The sequence below is a fragment of the Macaca fascicularis genome, chromosome 15 (assembly GCF_037993035.2).
Source record: "Macaca fascicularis isolate 582-1 chromosome 15, T2T-MFA8v1.1".
Lineage (NCBI taxonomy): Eukaryota > Metazoa > Chordata > Mammalia > Primates > Cercopithecidae > Macaca > Macaca fascicularis.
This window is the reverse complement of record NC_088389.1, coordinates 62,828,195-62,835,126: the sequence shown is the minus strand read 5'-3', so window position 1 is coordinate 62,835,126 and position 6,932 is coordinate 62,828,195. Positions and strand designations below refer to the sequence as shown.

General features: G+C 46.1%; 1 pseudogene; it reads right to left on the bottom strand.

The window, feature by feature from the left end:
• Positions 1–775: 775 nt before the first annotated feature.
• On the bottom strand, positions 776–1,258 carry LOC102120651 (large ribosomal subunit protein uL23 pseudogene; annotated as a pseudogene).
• Between the last annotated feature and the right edge of the window lie 5,674 nt (positions 1,259–6,932).

The following is a 6,932-nucleotide window of genomic DNA, read 5'->3' as shown; positions in this document are numbered from 1 at the left end:
AGCCTCCTGAGTAGCTGGGACTACAGGCGCCCGCCACCGCGCCCGGCTAATTTTTTGTATTTTTAGTAGAGACGGGGTTTCACTGTGGTCTCGATCTCCTGACCTTGTGATCCGCCCGCCTCGGCCTCCCAAAGTGCTGGGATTACAGGCTTGAGCCACCGCGCCCGGCCGACATTTTAATCTTAATGAGCCAACACCTTTGACTACAACTAAAATAGTTTTTAATTGAAAAGGAAAAGGGGGACGGAGGTTGTTGATCTCGTAATAGTGGTGACGTTTTGTTTGATTTTTGAAGACTGAGTAGAAGGTCACCAAGCAAAGATGTGAGGGAGGACTTTGCAGGAAAGGATAATGAGTACAGAGAAAATTTCGTGATCAAAGTATGGAAACATTAGAGCCTGCTGCACCAGGGAGGTGCATGCCTGTTGTATTTAGTGTATGCATTGAAATGTGGTAGGAAAAGAGGCTGTTGGGCCATAGGCATGGATCCAGATCAGTGCTAGCTATATATGTCTTCAAAACAGGGGTTGTTTTTATCATGTTCTCCACTGGTTTCCTAGTGCTTGGAACAGTGTCTGCTAAGGGAAAGGAATGAAAGACATTTTACACTATGTTTAATAAATTTGCATGTTCCCCTGTAAGTGATAGGAGATTTGGTTCTTCAGTCATTCCCTTTCTTCTGTGAGCTAGCTCATATAATTTTTTCTTTTTTTTTTTTATGTTGAAAAGATATATATATATATATATATATTTAGAATTAGGCAGCTGGACTCAGTTTAGATGATCCCAATTTTGTTGGCAACATCCAAAGCGTCGTAATCAGGAGCCAGTCGAACATACGCCTTTTTCTCTCCATCAGGCCGAATCAGGGTGTTGACCTTGGCCACATCAATGTCATAGAGCTTCTTCACAGCCTGTTTAATCTGGTGCTTGTTGGCTTTAACATCCACAATGAACACAAGTGTGTTGTTGTCTTCTATCTTCTTCATGGCAGACTCAGTAGTCAGCGGAAACTTGATGATAGCATAGTGGTCAAGCTTGTTTCTCCTGGGGGCGCTCTTCCGAGGATATTTGGGCTGCCTCCGGAGTCGCAGTGTCTTGGGCCGCCGGAAGGTGGGTGACGTGCGGATCTTCTTTTTTTTGTGGCTGTGGACACCTTTCAACACTGCCTTCTTGGCCTTTAAAGCCTTCGCTTTGGCTTGGGCTTTAGGAGGGGCAGGAGCTTCCTTCTTCGCTTTCGGCGCCATCTTGTGAAAAGATCATTTTTTCTTAAGTTAAACATGGCTGCTTTCTGTTGCTTGCAACCAAAGAACCCTGCCTGATTCAGTTGGGATAGTTCATCCGCTTACAGGAGATACATCACCTGTAAGGGAGTATCTCTTTTTTTTTTTTTTTTTTGAGACAGAGTTTCTCTCTTGTTGCCCAGGTTGGAGTGCAATAGCACGATCTCAGCTCACTGCAACCTCTGCCTCCTAGGTTCAAGCAATTCTCCTGCCTCGGCCTCCCTAGTAATCTGGGATTACAGGACCCCGCAACCACATCCAGCTAATTTTTTATTTTTTTTTTTAGTAGAGATGGGGTTTCACTGTGTTGGCCAGGCTGGTCTTGAACTCCTGACCTCAGGTGATCCACCCGCCTCGGCCTCCCAAAGTGCTAGGATTACAGGCGTAAGCCACTGTGCCTGGCCGGGAGTATCTCTTACATGAAGAATATCAAGGACATTCAAAGTGCTTTTAGTAGTGGGCCACAAGTTCAGAAATCCCTGGGTGTGCAGCCACTGGCATTTAAACTAATGGCAAGTAAAGAGGGTTAGTATGTGTAGGAGTTGGAAGTCAAGCGTATGTATTTAAGTCAAGTGTATGCAACATATGAATGAGCAGAAACATTAAACATAACCTTTAGGAAAAGACAACAGGCAAGGGCAAACAAAAAGAAAGCAGACTATGCATTATTCATATCACAAAATAAATTCAAGGAAAGCAAAATCTATTTAGATATTTACTAAAAGGAGAGCACTACATAACAGAGCTTATGGGAACGGGCCAAATCTCCACTTACAAGAAGATTAACAACCTTAAATTTCTTTATTGTAGAGCTAAGAATGAAAATACCTGAACTGAGCAGTCAGTTCAAGAAAAATGACAAAAAGAAGGGAGCAGACTGAATCAGAATTTGGCCACAGTCCAGTTCATAGATGTGGGGCAGGGAAAGGAAAAAGGGTCTCTCAAATGCACAAATAACATGATCAGAGAGATGCAAGTACAACCAAGGGAGCTCAGTTTCACTGAACCAAGGGGAACAGAGTTTTTTGGTTTGTTTTTGTTTCAGATAGGGTCTTGCTTTGTTGCCCATGCTGGTCTTGAACTCCTGGCCTCAAGCAATCCTCCTACCTCAGCCTCCCAAAGTGATGGTGCTGGGATTGCCGGTGTGAGCCACCACGCCAGGCCATGAGAAATGGAGAGTTTTTGTTTTTGTTTTTGTTTTTGTTTTTGAGACGGAGTTTCACTCTTGTTGTCCAGGCTGCAGTGCAGTGACACAATCTTGGCTCACCGCAACCCCCGCCTCCCGGGTTCAAGCGATTCTCCTGCCTCAGCCTCCCAAGTAGCTGGGATTACAGGCACCCACCACCATGCCCAGCTAATTTTGTATTTTTAGCAGAGACAGGGTTTCTCCGTGTTGGCCAGGCTGGTCTCGAACTCCCAACCTCAGGTGATCTGCCCACCTCAACCTCCCAAAGTGCTGGGATTACAGGTGTGAGCCACCGAGCCCAGCCTGTTTTTGTTTTTGAGACAGGGTCTCACTCTTACCCGGGCTGGAGTGCAGTGGCATGATCTCAGCTCACTGCAACCTCTGCCTGCCGGCCTCAGGGATCCTCCCACCTCAACTCCCCAAGTAGCTGGGACTACAGGTGCAAGCCACCACACCTGACTAATGTTTGTATTTTTGGTAGAGACAGGGTTTTGCCCTGTTGCCCAGGCTGGTCTTGAACTTCTGAGCTCAAGCAATCTACCCACCTCATCCTCCCAAATTGCTAGGATTACAGGCGTGAGCCACCCATCCAGGCCAGGAAATGGAGTTTTAATGAATAAGTGAGGGAGCTGCAGAAGGGGGGGAGTAATCAACAGTGTCAAATGCAAAAAAAGAGGTCCAATAAGAAAATGTCTTAAATTTCTACAGAGTCTGGCAATTACTAGTAAGAGGTCAGTAGGATTTATTCTGAGCTTTCCATAGAAAGAAAATACTTTGGCAGAATTAAAAGGAAAGACACTAGAGTCACGATCATTTCTCATGTTTGCCATCCAAAGTCTCCTTCCTCAGACCTCTTACGCTATGTGTACTCCAATTTTGTTGGGAAACAGACATCCTTTTTTTTTTTTTTTTTTTTGAGACAGAGTCTTGCTCTGCCACCAAGGCTGGAGTGCAGTGGCATAATCTCGGCTCATTGCAACCTCTGCTTCCCGGGTTCAAGCGATTCTCCTGCCTCAGCCTCCCAAACAGCTGGGACTACAGATACACACCATCATGCCCAGCTAATTTTTTTTTTTTTTTTTTGTATTTTTAATAGAGATAGGGTTTCACCACGTTCGCCAGGCTGATCTTGAACTCCAGACCTCTAGTGATCCGCCTGCCTCCCAAAGTACCAGCTGATGCATTTCTATGTCCAGGGTTTGATATGGCAGACTATGGGTTGAATAACCCCATTCCCATTCCCAACCCTCTTCTCCCTTGCCTGCCTCACCTGTACTCACTTTCCCAACGACCTTACAGCACGCAGTAGCCAGGTGGTATGTATCCCAAAACAGACATGATATCCAGGTAGACTAGAACTGGGCCGGGCGCAGTGGCTCATACCTGTAATCCCAGCACTTTGGGAGGCCTAGGAGGGCGGATCACCTGAGGTCAGGAGTTTGAGACCAGCCTGGCCAACATAGTGAAACCCATCTCTACTAAAAATACAAAAATTAGCGGGGCGTGGCAGCATGTGCCTGTAATCCCAGCTACTTGGGAAGCTGAGGCAGGAGAATCACTTGAACCTGGGAGGCAGAGTTTGCAGTAAGCCGAGATTGTGCCATTGCAGTCCAGCCTGGTAAACAGAGCCAGACTCCGTCTAAAAAATAAATAAATAAATAAAAATAAAAATAATACAAAAATTAGATGGGTGTGGAAGCGGGTGCTTGTAATCTCAGCTATTTGGGAGGCTGATGCAGAATTGCTTGAACCCAGGAGGTGGAGGTTACAGTGAACCGAGATTGTGCCACTGCACTCCAGCCTGGGTGAAAGAAGGAGACTCCATCTAAAAAAATATATATATACAAAAATTAGCCGAGCTTTGTGGCATGCACCTGTAATCCCAGCTACTGGGGAGGCTGAGGCAGGAGAATCACTTGAACCCAGGAGCAGGAGGTTGCAGTGAGCTGAGAGGTGCCACTGCACTCCAGCCTGGGTGACAGGGTGAGAGACTCCATCTCAAAAAAAAAAATAGAAATAAAAATAAAAGATATGGCTGGGTGGGGTGGCTCACACCTGTAATCCCAGCACTTTGGGAGTCCAAGGTGGGTGGATCATGAGGTCAAGAGATTGAGACCATACTGGCCAACATGGTGAAACCCTGTCTCTACTAAAAATACAAAATTAGGTTGGTGTAGTAGCGTGCCCCAGTAATCCCAGCTACTCGGGAGGCTGAGGCAGGAGAATCGCCTCTGGGAGGTGGAGGATGAAGTGACCCGAGATTATGGCTCTGCACTCCAGCCTGGCGACAGAGCAGGACTCCGTCTCAACAAACAAACAAACACAAGATACGTAACTAGAACTGGGGCACCCATCTTGTGAGAAACAGTGAAAAATCAAGAGAATCCCAGCTCTACCAATCCCAAGTCCTTGAGCCACTGGGTCAACACGTTACTATATGACTTCAGACTTTTGTTTGTTTGTTTGTTTTTGACACAGAGTCTCATTCTCTTGCCCAGACTGGGGTGCAGTGGTGAAATCAATCTCGGCTCACTGCAACCTCTGCCTTCCGGGTTCAAGTGATTCCCCTGCCTCAGCCCCCCGAGTAGCTGGGATTATAGGCGTGCGCCATCATGCCCAGCTAATTTTTGTAGTTTTAGTGGAGATGGGGTTTTCACCATGTTGGCCAGGCTGGTCTCAAATTCCTGACCTTAAATGATCCACTCGCCTTGGCCTCCCGAAGTGCTGGGAATACAGGTGTGAGCTACCGCGCCTGGCCTGACTTCAGACTTTTTATGATGTGAGAAAAATACACCCCTGATGTCAACTCTTGATGTAAAGTCTGTCCTTGTACTTGAATTAACATCTGTTACAGAAGACTTGTGACTTACAATGATGCAGATTTTGTCCCTAGGGCCATAGGTGGCTATGTTGACTTAAGTCTTAGCCAATTCACATAGAACATTTCCTTGATGACAGTGAATTATTCAGGGACAGGCACAAGAGCCAAGTCAGGACAATTAGGGTCAAAGAAACTCACTTTCCAGGATATTTTTGTGAACTATCAGAGAAGCAGACTTCTCTTTTCCAGCAGTAATTGATTAAGAGAAGATATGTGGACTGAGCCGCAGCAGCATCTTGAGGGGGAGAATCTGTCTGAGGCTTGAGCCAGCACAGGAAAAACTGAACCCAGAGATGAAAAAGAGAAAGCGGGTTCTGGTGACATAGCTCCAGACTCAGTCAAGCCTTATTTGGAGTCAGCCCAACCCCTGGAGTTTTCACATATGTGAGCCAATAAATTCCCCCTTTTTAAAGCCAGTTAGGTTTGGGTTTTCTGTTACATGAAAGCAAAGTATCTTCAGCAGATTGTATTTTCCAAAGATGGTTCCATCAGTATATTTATCCCATTCCACATGCTCTTCTTGCAATAACTGGTACTGTTCCCACTATTGGGTGGGATTTGTTTTCCCACCCCTGGGTGGGGCTTGTGTCTGCCGTAACCAAGGAGTATGGCACCATGATGCTATTGACTTACAAGGTATAGATTCTTTCTTTCTCTCTCTCTCAATGCTTAGCTTTGTAATTTGGCCTCTATATTTTAAGGAAACCTAAAGCCACTTGGAGAGGTCACCTGTAGGTGTTCTAGCCAACAATCTTAGCTAAGGTCTCAGGACAGCCAGAATCTATCACCAGATGTGAGTGAATGAACCTTCAGGTGATTCTAGCCCCCAGCATTCAAATATTCCAACTGAGACCCCAGCCATCCTGGAACAGAGACATGCCATTCTGACTATGTTCAATCCAACCTCCACCTCCTGGGTTCAAGCAATTCTCCTGCCTCAGCCTCCCGAGTAGCTGGGATTACAGGTGTGCCCCACCATGCCTAGCTAATTTTTTTGTATTTTTAGTAGAGATGGGGTCTCGCTGTGTTAGCCAGGCTGGTCTGAGAGCATGTGCCCTGATTATCATTGTTTTAATGCAACTAAGCTTTGGGGTGATTTATAACATAGCAATACATACACTAACATGGAGTCCTAATTGATAGAATTGGTGTTCTGTGTGAGAGTGGTTTAAGAATAGTAGAGGCTGGGTGTCACGACTCATGCCTGTAATCCCAATACTGTGGGAGGCCGAGGCAGGCAGATCACTTGAGGTCAGGACTTCGAGACCAGCCTGGCCAATGTGGTGAAACCCATCTCTACTAAAAATACAAAAAATTAGCCTGGTGTTGTGGCATGCACCTGTAATCCCGCCACTCGGGAGGCTGAGGTATGACAATCACTTAAATCCAAGAAGTGAAGGTTGCAGTGAGCCATGGTCGTGCCACTGCACTCAAACCTGAATGACAGAACAAGACCCTGTTTCAAAAAATCAAAACAAAACAGAAAAAACTATCAACAAAAAAAACCCCCCCAGGCCGGGCGCGGTGGCTCAAGCCTGTAATCCCAGCACTTTGGGAGGCCGAGGCGGGCGGATCACAAGGT